General features: G+C 39.0%; 1 protein-coding gene across 2 annotated transcripts in view; it reads left to right on the top strand.

The window, feature by feature from the left end:
- The window catches only part of PHF20 (PHD finger protein 20), a 170320-nt gene that overhangs the window by 522 nt on the left and 153156 nt on the right, over nt 1-16642 (top strand). The gene's annotated exons all lie outside the window — the stretch shown is intronic.

Genomic DNA, 16642 nt, shown 5'->3' with positions numbered 1-16642 from the left:
GAAAGGCAATGAGGAAGTGAAAAAAATAAACTGCTTCCTTTGGCAATGAATCAGCTTTCTGCTCAGGATTTTACAGTTTGGCCTTGTGTCGGGGTTGCTATTTCTTCAAAAAAAAAAAATAATAATGTCCCCCATTCCCCTGGGACTCGACTCCTCGCCCCTCAAGCTCCCCAGGTACCTGGCAGTTACAGTGTAAAATCACCACTTGCTCTTTGGTCAACGCTGTGAAAAAGGCAGCAGAGAGGTCGTTGGCTATAAGGCTTTCTCCTCCCAAGATAAAAATGTTTGAAAAAAATCGAGACATTAGAAGCAAAAAATCTTATAGATAAGTCTATTAATAGCTTAATAATCAAGGGTAAGATTTGACATGAGATAATTTGGTTCGTGTAGCTGCTCCAACACTGTGTGACCTTGGACTTGGACAAGTAAGTTAATCTCTTAGAGCCTATCCTCCCATCTCCTCTTGTGAAGAAGGGGGTAGTAATAATTACTAGGCTAAGCTTCTTGAGACTGCCCTAGGCTGATAATGCTCACTAACTGAATTCCCCCAGGGGGACCCTCGATAAATGAGTGCAGACCTAGTGGGGCTATAGTGAGGATTACATGAGATAATGTCTATAATGTGCCTGGCAAATATTTCATCCTCAGAAAAGTGAATTTATGTTACTGCTAAACAATTATTTGAAGGAAATGTAGGTGTAAAGGGGCTTTACATTTCTGGTTAACCTCCCACACAGGTGTTTCTCTTAGAGGATTAATAGATTTTACATAGTAATATTCCCTTACTCCTTTTCCTGATAATTCATATCCTCTTAATTTTTTGTGTTGAAAATCCCAAAACACTGAATCATAATATGTTCAAGCTAACAAAAAAGTTAACTTTTGCTTTCTCTTTTCCCGTTTGTTTTTCATTATTGTGACTTGTTAATTGTGCAAATATCAAAGTATAAAGGTGGCTGGCCCCTTATTAATTTGTTTGTTCGTTTAGGAACATGACAGCACAAAATTTGACTTGAACCTCTAGACTTATTTGGGAATAGGAAGGCTGTAAGCTTTCAGTCACTTGATTATTGAATATTTCTTAAATTGTTTTCTGTTCAAGGATGACCAGAGAGAACCTGGAAATTTAGAGCACAAACACCAGCTGGAAAACTCAGTCTCTAAAACAAATATATTTTTTATGTTTTAAAAGAAGATATTTGAAACAAAATATGCTTTTCATGCATTTTGGAAAACCTTTCTCTGTCTGGCTCACTGACTTTCTGTGTAAATTAATTCCCCTTTCATCATTTTTCCCCCTTTCATCATTTTATTCTCGAGTCATTTGAAGCAGAAGGTCGTTGGTTTAAATCATCACCACCATCGAGAATATTATTATGTTCTATAATGTATAGAGAGGAGTACACAATAGCCAAAAGCTTGGGATACAGGATGTAATAGATACTAATCTTAGAGAATTTTAAAATTCAAAAAATTATTTTGCTGATGTCAGATGTCAGGGTGCCTGGCTGGCTCAGTCTGTGGAGCATGCGACTCTTTTTTTTTTTTTTTAATGTTTATTTATATTTGAGAAAGAGAGAAAGAGAGACAGAGCATGAGTGGGGAAGGGGCAGAGAGCAGGAAAGAGACACAGAGTTTGAAACAGGCTCCAGGCTCTTAGCTGTCAGCACACAGCCCAACTCGGGGCCCGAACTTGGGACTAGCAAAATCATGACCTGAGCCTTAGTCGGATGCTTAACCAACAGCCACCTAGGCTCCCTCGACTGACCATGCGACTCTTTGATCTCAGGATTGTGAGATCAAGCCCCATATTAGATATAGAGATTACTTGAAAGTAAAATCTTTTGGGTGCGTGGGAGATAGGCTAGATGGGTGAGGGGTAACTAAAGAGAGCACTTTTTATGATGAGCACTGAGCATTGAATATAAGGGATGAATCATTGAATTCTACTCCTGAAACCAATATTGCACTATATTAACCAAAATTTAAATAAATAAATGAATACTAAAATATTTTTGTGTTACATAACATCTTTTAAAAAATATATTTTGCCTGGACACCTGGCAGTTAAGCATTTGACTCTTGGTTTCAGCTCAGGTAATGATCTCATGGTTTGTGAGTTCTAGCTCCAAGTCAGGCTCCATGATGACAGTGCAGGTGCCACTTGGGATTCTCTCTCTCCCTCTTTCTCTGCCCCTCCCACACGCATGTGCCTGAGCAGCGCAGTCTCTCTCCCTCTCTCAAAAGTAAATAAACATTAAAAGTATATATATTTTGCCAATGTGAGTTTTTTTATGTCAGTGTATGACTTTTATGGACAGAAAATGCTATTTTTAGGGCGCCTGGGTCGCTCAGTCAGTTAAGTGTCCAACTTCAGCTCAGGGCATAATCTCACAGTTTGTGGGTGCAAGCCCTGCGTCCGGCTCTGTGCTGACAGCTCAGAGCCTGGAACCATGCTTCAGACTCTGTGTCTCCTTCTCTCTCTGCCCCTCCCCAACTCACACTCTGTCTTTCTCTTTCTAAAAAATAAATAAATAAATTTTTAATGCTATTTTTGATATTTGCATTTTTTAAGTAAATAAAATCTTTTTTTTTTTGTAAATAAAATCTTCTTAAAAAAATAACAAGTATAAGGGCGCCTGGGTGGCTCAGTCAGTTAAGCATCTGACTTTAGCTCAGATCATGATCTCAAGGTTCGTGAGTTCAAGCCCCGCATTGGGCTCTGTGATGACAGCTCAGAGCCTAGAGCCTGCTTTGGATTCTATGTCTCCCTCTCTCTCTCTCTCTCTGTTCCTCCCCCGCTTGCACTCTGTCTCTCTCTCAAAAATAAAGATTAAAAAAATTTTTTTATAACAAGTATAGTCAGTCTTAGTTTCTTAAAATTTTCTGGCATTAGGGAATCTACACCTGAAATCATTGTTGCACTATGTGCTAACTAATTTGGATGTAAATTTAAAAAATAAGATTAAAAATAGTATACAAGAAAATTTTTTTTCTTAAAATTTTCTAATGTAGTCTCCTATACCTTTCCAATTAAAATCATAAATCTCAACTCAATTACTCAATTACACATATTTAATTAGAATCTTAAATATGCAAAATTCTCTTAAACATTACAACTTAATTATACATACAGAGTATCCCTGGGGTGCCTGGGTGGCTCAGTCTGTTCAGCATTTGATTTTGGCTCAGGTCATGATCTCACTGTTTGTGGGATCAAGCCCCATGTTGAGCCCCAAATCCGGCTCCGAGCTGAAAACACAGCCTGCTTGGGATTCTCTCTCTCCCCTCTCTGCCCCACCCCCATCCACGCATACACTCTTTCTAAATAAATAAATAAACTTAAAATTTTTAAGAATGGTTCAAAGTATATCAAAACAACATAAATGTTTTAAGACATTATATATATATATATATATATATATATTTAAATTTAAACCTCTTTTTGTAAAAACACACCCATAAGAGAAGATTTTATTATCTCAAAAAACTTGAGATTGACATCCCAAAAGAATTCATACACTATCTCAGAAGACCAAGGTTCCTTTTTGGCCAGAGTTTTTGACCTGGACCAAAGACTGTGGTTGCATAACCTGCCTGATAGATTCCGGCAATATTCTTGAGCCACTGACAGGCATAATGAACCTTTTTGTTTTCTTTCCCAAGTCATTATGACATCAAGAATCTCAAGGCTCTTCATATAGATAGAAATAATTTTGCCACCCCTATGATTTTGCCTGATTTGGGTATATGAAACTATCAATCCTTCCCCTTAGTACTTTGTTATCTAATCAATTTACTGATTGAATTTGGCATTTGTTTCAAAGATTTGTCTGTCTACTGGCCATAATGTCAGGAACATTTTAGTGACATATCCTAAAGGAATGTTCATCAGCTTGAGAATGATTAGTCCTTCAAAGAAGAGATTTTTCAGGAGTACATTACTAACCATGTATTTCAGGTTGATGCCATGTACTCTCATAATAATTTTGCTTGGTATCACCAACAAAGAATCCTGTTCCTCAAACTTAAGATACAGTTTCTTAAGATCCTGTGTAAACTAGATAAGGAAGCAACAATCGATGTTTTTGCCAGAGTTTAATATTTGGTCACAAAAATACAGTGTTTTAAACTCCCATAGTTAAGGAAATCAAGAACATTAAGAGGCACTCATGAATAAGATGATAATACAGCCCATCTGTCCATCCCATGGGCAACAGGATTTCCCAAAACACTATTTTACCTTGAAAATAAAAATGAAAATATTCAATACACTATAACAAAATAGAATTTAGAACATTCTTTTGGAGTTTTATCAGTGAAATATGCCATTTACTGATTGATTCAATAAATATTTAGAACTCCAGTGCCTGGGTGGCTCACTCAGTTAAGTGTCCAACTTCAGCTCAAGTCATGATCTCACTGTTGATGATTTCGAGCCCTGCATCAGGCTCTGCGCTGACACTTCAGAGCCTGGAGCCTGTTTCAGATTCTGTGTCTCCTTCCTGCTCTCTGCCCCTCCCCCACTCGCACTCTGTCTCTGTCTCTGTCTCTCTCTCAAAAATAAATAAACCTTAAAAAAATTTTTTTAATATATATAAAAAATAAAAATTTAGAGGCTTCAGTATTTTCAGCACTCTGCAGGTTGATTTGTGGGTACAAAATAAAGGCACAGTCTCAAGGCATCGCTGGGTAGTTTAGTTGGTGAAACACCCAACTCTTGATTTCAGCTCAGGTCACAATCTCAGGGTCCTGAGATTGAGTCTCGAATAGGCCTCCACCCTGAGCATGGAGCCTGCTTAAGATTCTGTCTCCCTGGGGCACATGGATGGCTCAGTCAGTGAAGCTTCTGACTTTGGCTCAGGTCATGATCTCATAGTTTGTGGGTTCAAGCCCTGAGTTAGGCTCTCTGCTGTCAACTTGGAGTCTGCTTTGGATCCTCTGTCCCTCCTCTCTGCCCCTCCCCGTGCTCTCCCTCTCTCTCCCTCTCTCTCTATCTCTCAAAAAAAAAAAAAAAAAAAAAAAGATTCTCTCCCTCTCTCTCTAAAATCAGTTTCCAGTTTAGTTAGGAAACACCTGAAGGAACAAAAATCATGTTCAACATAGTGTTTTGTATTAAAATTTTGCATGAACTCAATACCTTGAACATCATACTATTAATAATAGCATATTTAAATGACAATAGTTTATAAACTATTTTCTATACATTATCCCATTTATTCCTCTAAATCTGTTTATTTATTTATATCAAATGAAATTAATTGATGGGATCAGACTATGATGCAAGTGGTCACAGAATCTTCTGGAAGGAGCTGATTGATGTAGATCATTATAGAGTTAAGGAGTATTTTTTCAACATTTTATTATGAAAATTATCAGTTGAGATCATTGTATATGTGCCTACCACCTATTTTCATTTTTTAAAGTTTATTTATTTATTTTGAGAGAGAGAACTCACACAGGGAAGGGGCAGAGAGACAGAGAGAGAGAGAGGGAGAATTCCAAGCCGGCTCTGTGCTGTTTGCATGAAACCCGACATAGAGCTCCTTCTTATGAACCATGAGATAATGACCTGAGCCGAAATCAAATGTTGAATGCTTAACCAACTGAGCCCTCCTGGTGCCCCCACCTATTTTACATTTAATATTTTGTAATGTTTGCTTTACCACATGACTATGTACCAACCCTCTGTCTATCCCTTCATCCAGCTTAATTTTCAATTTTTTTTATTTTTTATTTTTTATTTTTAAGATTTTATCTTTGGGGCACCTGGGCAGCTCAGTTGGTTAAGCATCCAACTTCAGCTGAGGTCATGATCTCAAGGTTCATGAACTTGAGCCCTGTATTGGGCTCTTCAGAACCCACTTGAGATCTTCTGTCCTCCTCTCTCTCTGCCCCTCCCTGCCTTTCAAAAATAAACACTGAAAAAAATCTTAATGGGGCACCCGGGTGGCTCAGTCGGTTAAGCGACTGACTTCAGCTCAGATCATGATCACTGGGTTCGTGGGTTCCTTGGGCTCTGTGCTGACAGTTCGGAGCCTGGATCCTGCTTCAGATTCTGTGTCTCCCTCTCACTCACTCTACCCCTCCCCCTCCTCCTCCTCCCTCTCTCTCTCTCTCTCTCTCTCTCTCTCTCTCAAAAATAAATATTAAAAAATATATATTTTAAGAAAAAAAGTCTTAAAAACATTTTATCTTTAAGTGATCTCTACACCCAATGTGGAGGTCAAACTCACAACCCCGAGATCAAGAGTTGAGTACTCCACCGACTGAGCCAGCCAAGCACCTCTTTAATACTTTTTGAATAAATTATACACATCAGTACATTTATCACTAAACACTTCAGCATTGCATATTCTTTTATTTTTTATTTTTTTAATGTTTATTATTTACTTTTGCAGGGGGGAGGGGCAGAGAGAGAGGGAGAAACATCTGAAGCAGGCTCCAGGCTCTGAGCTGTCAACACAGAGTCCGATCCTGGGCTCGAACTCACAGACTGTGAGATCATGACCTAAGCCGAAGTCGGAAACTTAACAGACTGAGCCACCCTGGCGCTCCAGCATTGCCTATTCTTAGCTAGAATTTAGTAGTTATGATTTTTTTAATGAGGTAAATTTTACAGTGATATGCACAAATCTTAACTGTACTAATAGATGAGTTTGACAAATGCATACAAATCAAGTAATATTTAAAGTGAAGGAATGGTAGAAGCAGAAATAGAGAACCAGACAAAGCAATATATATTTATCCTAAAATATCCTGATGTGACTACCAGAGAACTGAATAAAACATTGCAATTTAGGAGGCAGTGTATTGTTTAAAAATGTCTGCTAATGAGGCTAAAAATGGCTCAGTTGGCTGAGCATCAGACTCTTGATTTTGGCTCAGGTCATGATCTCACAATTTGTAGGTTCAAGCCCCACATCGGGCTCTGTGCTGACAGCACGGTACCTGCTTCAGATTCTTTCTCTCCCCCTCTCTCTCCCTGTTCCTCCCCGTACTCTCTAAATAAATAAATAAATAAGTTTAAATAAATAAACATTTTTTAAAAATGTATTTGTTAATAGGGGGGCACCTGGTAGAGCATGAAATTCTTGATCCCGGGGTTATAAGGTTGAGCCCCACATTGGGTATAGAGATTACTTAAAAATAATAAAAAATCTTGGGACTCCATCAGTTGAGTGACTGACTTTGGCTCAGGTTATGATCTCACAGTTCATGGGTTCAGGCCCTGCCCCGTGTCAGGCTCTGTGCTGACAGCTCAGAGCCTGGAGCCTGCTTCAGATTCTGCATCTCCTTCTCTCTTTGCCCCTCTCCTGCTCATACTCTGTCTCTCTTTCTCTCTCTCAAAAATGAAGAAACAATGATAATAATAAATCTTAAAAAAAGTATCTGCTAACAGGTCACCCTGAAGGAAGGAAAGGAAAGTACAGCAGGCCAGAACCTCCCCCACAGCAGCCCTTGGGCCCAGATAACTTCTCTCCTGAACCTCACTATTTTCTGGGAAATGGGTTTGATGTTCCGATGACCCATTCGTTTGGCTGGCAGACATATACGGACACTTGATGTCGGTCCTGCGGCAGAACAGGGCCTCAAGCTACAGTCGCTGTCTAGCCCCCTCCTGTCCCTCCTCTGTAGGGCCCAGTGTAAGGATGTTGTGGGGTTGAAACAGGCTCATGATGGATCCTCAATAAACAGTAGTCAAGTGGAAAAAAAAATCTGTTAACGGAAGCAAAAAGAAATGCAATCAAGCATAACACTGCAAAAGATTTGGGATTTAAGCAAATCTAGCAATAGGAGGATCCTGCTGACGAGGCATCACAAGATGGAGATATACCTTGAAAATCATGGATGAAAAACAAAAGAAGCATCAACACACAATGATTTTGAATGAAAGCATGTGATTACATGATATGAGTGAATGGTCCTGTACAATGAACAGCCCAGAAAAAAAAGGATGTATTTAGTAGGCTCATTCATTCTTTTTTGGAGCCGGAAAAAAATAAGTCCTTAGCAATTATTTTCTGGAGGAAGCCCAAAGAGACATTATACGTCTAAATATCTCTAAATAACCAAGTCCTACATCCTTATATAAGTGAAACATCTGAGTTGGAATCTATGCAGCATGAACATGACTTGTATGCAGTGGTTGCAAAAGAAAATAGAGATGTTAGCAAGAATGTGGAAAAAGTAGAACACTCAGACATCACTGGTGGAAATGTAAAATGGTGCAACTCCTGTGGAAAACAGTTTGGCAAGTTTCTCTAAAGGTGAAATATAGAATTACCATGTGACCCAGTAATTTCACTCTTAGGTATAGACCTGAGCACTGAAGATGTATTTTCAGGGGACCTGTCTGACTCAGTTGGTAGACCATGTGACTCTTGAGCTTGTTTCAAAAATACATAATATGTTTTCAAACAAATACTATACACAAATTTTCATAGCACTACTATTTGTTATAACCAAAAAAATGGACACAATCCAAATGTCTATCCACTCATGAATGCATAAACTGTGTTTATATCCAAATAATGGAATATTATTCAGCCATAAAAAGGAAGTACTGATACATGCTACAAAGTAAATGAACCTCAAAAACATTATGCTAAATGGAAGAAGCCAGACACAAAAGGTCATGTATTATCATAGGAAACATTCAGGGACACCTGGGTCGCTCATTCATTTAAGCATCCAACTCTTGATTTGGGCTCAGGTCATGAACTCACAGTTTGTGAGATTGGGCCCTGCATCATTTTTCGTGCTGACAACCTGCTTGGGATTCTCTCTCCCCCAACATCAACATAAATAAAAAGAAAGAAAGGGAAAAAAGAAAGGAAAAAAGAAAAGGAAAGAAACATTCAGAATACGTAATTCCGTAAAGATGGAAAGCTGACCAGTGGTTGCCAGGGAGTGTGGGGAGGGAAGTATGGGGAGTGACTATTTAATGGGTATGAGATTTCCTTTTGGTATGATGAAAATGTTCTGGAACTAGCTAGTGGTTATGGTTGCATAACATTGTGAATGCACTAAATGCCAAAAATTAGACATATTAGCATGGTTAATGATTAATTTTATGTTATATGAATTTTACCTCAGTAAAAAAGAAGGGAAAAAAAGAAAAAGAAAAGGATCCTCTAGAACAATATGCTGGAGGGAGAAAATGGAAATAAAAAGGCCCCAAATCTCTGCTTTCTAATACATATATCTTATCGTGTAATGGCTTCATTCTCCATTTTCAGGATATTGAAATATTTCCTTTAACAAATATATACTGAATTTTTACTATGTGGCAGTCCCAGGCACTGGGAAAACAAAGGAGGACAAAAACAGTCATGGCCCCTGCCCTCCTGGAACTTACAATCTAGTTGGAGGAGGCAGGAGTTAATCAAAAGACTGTAACGAGTAAAAAGATGTACAACTGTGACAAATGCTACAAGAGAAGTCTAAGGTGTTATGAAAACATTTTAAAGGAAGATGTAGTGCAAGGAATAGCATTTAATAGGTAAAGAACAGTTCAGTCAAAGAATAGAATATGCAAAAGGCCTGGTAGCAGGAGGAAGTATGCTGTCTTTAAGGATCTGCCAGAAGGTTATGTGACTGTAACAAAGAAGCTTATGAAAAACCAGACCATGCAAAGCCTGCCTATCAGATGAGTCAGTTATTAGATATTTTTTCAGCTCCAAATCTACCCTCTGCTTTATGATTTTGGTGTTGGGACTCTGCAAATACTTTGCCTTTACCTACTGGCTCTCTGTTAAGCTCTCCTAATAGAGACTACTAGAAGAACACTGCAAGGCTCACAAGGAACGATGGAAATCTTCCTGCTTGCTTTCTGTTGCCCTCTGTGGCATCCAGCAAAGCTTCAATTCTAGCAGTGGCCGCTCCTTCCCATTACAGCAGCTCAATCAGTTTGCAGTTTTTACAACACTCATAGAACCAGTCTCATTATTCTCTCTTCAGAGACACTGGCACTGACTGCCCAGTGTCTTCTACTGGCCGGTCTGGGTCCGAACCCCATGGGGCCCTTCCTCTGAATTCACAGACACAAGCACCTGCCAAGCAGCACCTTCTCTTCAGACATCTGAATTTCAGCTCTGTTTGGCCCTTCCTTTATTTGTTTATTTATTTATTTATTTGTTTATTTTTAAGTTTTGTGTTTTAATAATTCCAACCTCTTCCCTTTGTTTCCTAAGCCCTAGGAGTGGTAGCTGTTCCTGCAATTACTACCAATGTGATACCTTAGATTTCTCATTTTACTTCCTCAGTTATATAGTTAACAATCCATTATATTAAATTCTCTTTGGTAAAATGTGGTTTCTGCCTCCTTAACATGAATGACATTGACCGGTATGTAAGGATCTGATATTTAGTCTTCAAGGTCCAGTTCAAATGCTACCTTCTATGTGTGTCTTTCCCCATCACCCTCAATTAAAATTATTCTTTTAGTTAATTCATTTTTCTTCCCTTCAGTTATTTTTTTTTTTTTACTTTTTTTAATGTTTATTTATTTTTGAAAGAGAGAGAGAGCACGCGCGGGGTGGGGGGAGGCGTAGAGAGAGAGGGACAGGGGATCTGAAGTGGCTCTCTGACAGCAGAGAGCCCAATGTGGGGCTCAAACTCACAAACTGTGAGATCATGACCTGAGCTGAAAGTAGGACGCTTAACCGACTGAGCCACACCCAGGTGCCCTCCCTTCAGTTAATTCTTAATGCCTTTCTTAAGGGCTATAGGTTTTTGTTTTTCTAATCATAAGCCAAATCACACCCACATACCTAATAACATCCTTCAGTTGCCCTACAATTACATTGAAACCTCTTCACTCAAATTAACTCTGTGGATCTAAGAAATTCACCTACCAATTCAATCTAGTAGAGAAGGGTAGAGAAGGGTAGGTGTAGAGCAGACAGGAACAGGCATGGCTTCTCATCCATTCTCCTACATATTGTAATTCTGTATAATTTATTTAATCTTTTAGTTAGGTTTCACTTTTCCCAGCCTCACAGACGGCTATGAGGATTAAGTAAAATGATATGAAGAAGACTAAGTAAGATAATGTATGTGAATAACTTAGCACAGTGTTCAACTCACAGTAAACATTCAAAAACATGAGCTATATTATTCAAAAAACCCCAAAAACATCAGCTATTATTTTTGCTAAAGTTTCTGATTTATCCAGCTATGAATACCAAGATAAAATTTTTGTTTAGATAAAAAAAAACAATGCCTATGTATATTTATCACACTCTTCCTTACAGATTCCCCTTTACTCTCTCTGTTCCAGGCAACTGGCTTCCTTGTTCCTTAAATACCCAACCTACATTTGTACCTATAAGAACCTTGCATTTATGAAGTTTTGCTTAGGACATTCTTCAAGACAGATGCAATTCTGCCTCCCTACTATTTCCTTAAAGTCACTAATCAGATGTTAACTTATTAAAAAATTTTTTTTTTTAATTTTAGAAAGTGTGAACAGGGGAAAGGGGCAGAGGGGATTGGAGAAAGAAAGAGAGACAGAGACAAAAAGAGAGACAGAATCCCAAGCAGGCTCCACACTCAGCTAGGAGCCTGCCTCTGGGCTTGATCCTATAACCCCAGGATCATGACCCAAGGAGCTGAAATCAAGAGTCAGGTGCTCAACCGACTGAGCCACCCAAGGGCCCCTCTTTTTTAAATTCTTTTTCTCTTAGAGAGAGAGAAAGAGCATGAGTGCGGGAGAAGGGCAGAGGGAGAGAGAGAATATTCTTTTTAATATTTATTTGGAGAGAGATAGTGCAAATGGGGAGGAGCAGAGAGAGAGATTTTTTAATGTTTATTTATTTGGAGAGAGAGTGCAAATGGGGAGGGGCAGAGAGAGAGGGAGGCAAAGAATCTCAAGCAGGCTTGCACAGGGGTTGCTGCAGGGCTCGATCTCATAAACTGCAAGATCATGACCTGAGTTGAAACCAAGTCAGATGCTTAACCAAGTGAGCCACCTAGGCACCTGAGAGAGAAAGACTCTTAAGCAGGCTCCATGTTCAGCACAGAGCTTAAATGTGGGGCTCAATTCCATGACCCTGGATCATGATCAAGAGTTGAAATCTCAACTGACTAAGCCATCCAAGCACGCCTAGATGTTACCTTCTCTGTGAGGCTTTCCCTGACCATCCTCTAACTCTCTCTAACTACTTATTCCCCTTTCCTGCTTTATTTTTCTTCATAACATTTGTCATCATCTAACGTACCATATATTTTACTTATTTGTTCATTGCCCATCTCTTACCATTAGTCTATAAACTCCATGAAGGCAGGTACTTTTGTTCATTTTGTTCATTATTTTATCTCCAGGGCCTTGAATAATACCCAAGACTACCAATGGTATGCTGATAAATTGTCTCTCTAAAACAAAAACAAAAACAAAAACAAAAACAAGAAAGCCTGATGTGTAATATTTGCCATAATGTAAATATTCCCACTATTGCCTATTTTAAGCTCCAACTGAATATTTATCGGCTCTTACAAGCCAGAAGAGGCTGGCTCCAGCATGCCACTATATGTTTGTAACACTGAGGGACTCATTTAACTTGTCTTAAGTCTCAGTTTTCCCATCTGTGAAATATCTGTGGGATAATAATAATAACTACTTTATCAAATTGAGACAAAAGTTAAATAATTTAATACAAGTAAGGCACATAAATCAGTAGCTGTAACATAGTGTTAGTTTCATTATTTTTTATTATTTATATATTTATCACGTTTACTCTTCTCTATATGCCACCAACATTTATTTGTCATTTCCGATATTTTTTTTTTTTGCTACATTTTCCAATGCTTGTACTGATTGAAACAGGGCTATCAAGTTCTATGGTGTTCTTTGATCCATCAACAGAATACCTAGTTTGCTGGCCATGGATTTGATGATAAGCAACAGCTACAAAATTTTGGCAAACATTTCTCAAGATGTTGACTTATTTCTTAAAGTTTATTTTTATCTATTTTGAGAAAGAGAAAGAGAGGGTGCAAATGGGGTAGAAAGAGAATCCCAAGCAGGCTCTGCACTGACAGCAGGAAGCCTCATGTGGGGCTCACACTCAGAAACCGTGAGATCATGATCTGAGCTGAAATCAAGACTTGGATGCTTAACCAACTGAGCCACCCAGGTGCCCCTCAAGATGGTGACTTATTATCATATTTCTCCTTGTGTTCATGAGTTTTAAAAATATTTTATTATTAAAAAATTTTTTTTAAGTTTTTATTTACTTACTGAGAGAGAGAAAGAGAGAGTAGGGGAGGGGCAGAGAGAGAGGGAGAGAGAAAATCCTTAGTAGGCTTCACACAGCATAGGGCCTGACGCAGGACTCAAACCCATAAACCATGAGATCATAACCTGTGCTGAAGTCAGACACTTAACCAACTGAGCCACCCAGGTACCCCTTTAAGATTTTGTTTTTAAGTATTTTCTACACCCAACATAAGACTTGAATCACAGCCCAGAGATCAAGAGTTGCATGCTCTACTGAATGAGCCAGCCAGGCACCCCATTTTTTAAAAGGATTTTGGGGCACCTGGGTCACTCAGTCAGTTAAGCGTCTGAATCTTAATTTTGGCTCTTGGTTTCAGCTTAGGTCATGATCTCACAGGTCGTGGGTTTGAGCCCTGCATGGGTCTCTGCATTGATAGTTCAGGAACTGCTTGGGATTCTTTCTCCCTCTCTCTCTGCCTTTCCCCTGCTTGTGCTCTCTCTCTCTTTCTCAAAATAAACTTAAAAAAAAGATTTTATTTTGAAGTCCTGTGTTCATAATCTATTCATTGATTTTGATCATTTTCCTATTGGAGATTCTCCTATAATGGAGTGCAGTGGTTTCCCACTGACAGTTTGGGGAGCACGGAGGAATCCAGAATGCCCTATCATCTGTCTTACCCCACTTTTTAATCTGTTTGTAAAGTCTCAGATGGCCTGTATCTCCATGCCTAGAAAATATCTGTCCTTAAATACGTTCGTGTTTTATCCTCTAGGAAGTTGGCCATTATCCTGCCTACACTTGTTAGACTCCATCAATCTCTCATTATTGCTCTTATTGGATTGTAATCCAGCTTACACACTCGCCTTTACTACCAGATTGTGAGCTACTCTGAGAACATGGACTGCTTCTCCTTTATCTCTATCCTTCCCCTCTCCCCCAGCTCCTAGCATCCTGCCTGGAATGTACTGGTTGTTTAACAACTATTTGTTGAATTGGTTGGGGTTGCTTTGGAGATGCATCAATGTAAAGCCGGGATATAAAAAGGAAAGATGAAAGATCTTCTCAGATATAGAGCACGTTGCCCAATGACAATTAAGTATAGACAAGCAGGGCATGTTCTCACACAGACAGGAATTCTGTACAATTCGATTGCATGGGTGAGTTGAAAAGTCAGAGACGATTTCTTTGGAAAGATACATAAGTACTAATTTGTGAAAGGTCTTCCATGCTCTGCTAGCCAGTGATGTGCTGGAGGGTTTGTACCAGCTCATGAACCAATTATTAAATGTCCAGGAATTTGTGGAGCCAGTTGATCTCACACTGGTAGTTTGAAATCAGCCCCAGTGTGAATATTTACACTACAGATAGATCTGCACATGCTTAAAATCGACCTGTTATTTTTTTCTCAGTTGTTCACAGGCCACTGAAAAGTTTGGGACATCACATTTAAAGAGTTGTTAAATCTTATAAGGTTGTTATAAAGATTAGGTGAGAAAATAAATGTGTAAAGAAACTTAGAATAGAGGGCATAATGGAAGTACTCCAAAAATATTGTTTGATATTGCCATCCATGAGAAATTTTAAGTACCTCTTTCATGCTAGACATTATTCCATGCACTGGGGATATAGCAGTAAACAAAACAAAGTCCCCACCCTTATCAATTTTAAATTCTGAGGATATGAAAGATTATTATTTATTCATTTATTTTTATTCGTTTATTTTAATGTTTATTTATTTTACAGAGAGAGAGAGTGCATGAGCAGGGGAGGGACAGGGAGAAAGGGACACAGAAGATCCGAAGCCAGCTCTGCTGACAGCAGAGAGCCCAATGTGGGCCTTGAAGTCACAAACTGTGAGATCATGACCTGAACTGGAGTTGGGTGCTAAACCGACTGAACCATCCAGGCACACCTGAAACAGATCTTAATTTTTTTTTTAATTTTTAAAAATTTTTATTTATTTTAAAGAGAGAGAGAGTGTGTGCGTGCGTGAGCAGGAGAGGAACACAGAGAGGGAGACACAGAATCCTAAGCAGACTCCAGTCTCTGAGCTGTCATCACAGAGCCTGACACTGGGCTCAAACTCAGGAACTGTGAGATCATGACCTGAGCCGAAGTCAGACACTTAACCGACTGAGCCACCCAGCGCCCCTTAAAAAAAAAAAAAAAAAAAAGAAGTTTTATTTGTTTAAGTAATCTCTTCCCCCAACATGGGGCTGGAACTCAAGACCCTGAGATGAAGAGTTGCATGCTCTTCTGACTGAACCAGTCAGGCACCCTAAATAAATACATATTAAAAAAAGGGGGTAGGATAAAGATTTGAAATACAATAGGAAGGGGAGATAGGCAAAGGTGAGTGTGTAGGAGTGAAAGAAAAAAATGGAAATCTATAGGGAATATAAATATAAATTTTATTTCCCCATCTGGCCTTTGAAAAGTCAGAGGTCCTACCCCAAGGCATCTGGTGGGAGGACAGAGGCCTTCTGGGGCAGGGAGAGTTAAATGTGGGCAGGATCCAACTCTCTTGTAATTGTCAGGTTTTGTCATTTGGGTTTTTATGGCAATTTTCGTCTCTACTTTAGCCAAGTATGCAGAGGTTTCTGCCTCTATTTTATCTCTTGCAATGAAAAGCCTCCCCTGAAAATAAAAGGAGGAGGAGGGATGATGATTTAGCAACTAGGATAAATAAACCTTTGAAAAGTATAGAGACCCAGAGGCGCCTGGCTGGCTCAGTCAGAGGAGCATGTGACTCTTGATCTTGGGATCATGAGTTTGAGCCCCACTTTGGGTGTAGAGATTGCTTAAACAAATAAGTAAACTTTTAAAAAAAGCATAAAGACCTGAAAAGGGTTTATGAAGAAGCAAGGAAAAAAAAAAGACAATGATATAGTCAAAGAGAGCAGAAAAAGTGGAATAAGGTGTGAGAGTACCTGGGACTACCTGTTTCTCCATAATTATCACCCAGTGACTTTTAGAGTGCTATTTAGAGCCTGGAATTTGGAATTAAGATTGGATGTGAGATATGGTTTTAGGCCCAAGGGAACCATGGCCTGTGCTGGGTTGGGTGAAGTAACGGAGGTGAGATTTCAAACGCGCAAGTGTGGGGCAGCAAGAAGGTGAAGAGAGCTTTTGGGTCTTAGTGAGTCAATAAGCAGGCAAGAAGAAATCCAGTGGGATTTGGGCAGCAGAATGTCAGTTATTAACGTTCTACACCATCACCACCATCATCATCACTTTTTTTTTAAACTTCAAATACATATAATTACACGGATATACTCAGGATATACTCATATTCTTGGTTCACTATTTTCATTAAGCCAGCCCAACTCCACTTTTTCTCTTTTTCTCCTGTATTCAATATACAAGGCTGTTTAATGAAACATTGTTTATAACAATTGGAAACGTTATGAATGATCATC

Source organism: Felis catus, chromosome A3, assembly GCF_018350175.1.
Source record: "Felis catus isolate Fca126 chromosome A3, F.catus_Fca126_mat1.0, whole genome shotgun sequence".
Lineage (NCBI taxonomy): Eukaryota > Metazoa > Chordata > Mammalia > Carnivora > Felidae > Felis > Felis catus.
The sequence above is the reverse complement of the archived record's forward strand: the minus strand, read 5'-3'. Positions and strand labels throughout refer to the sequence as shown.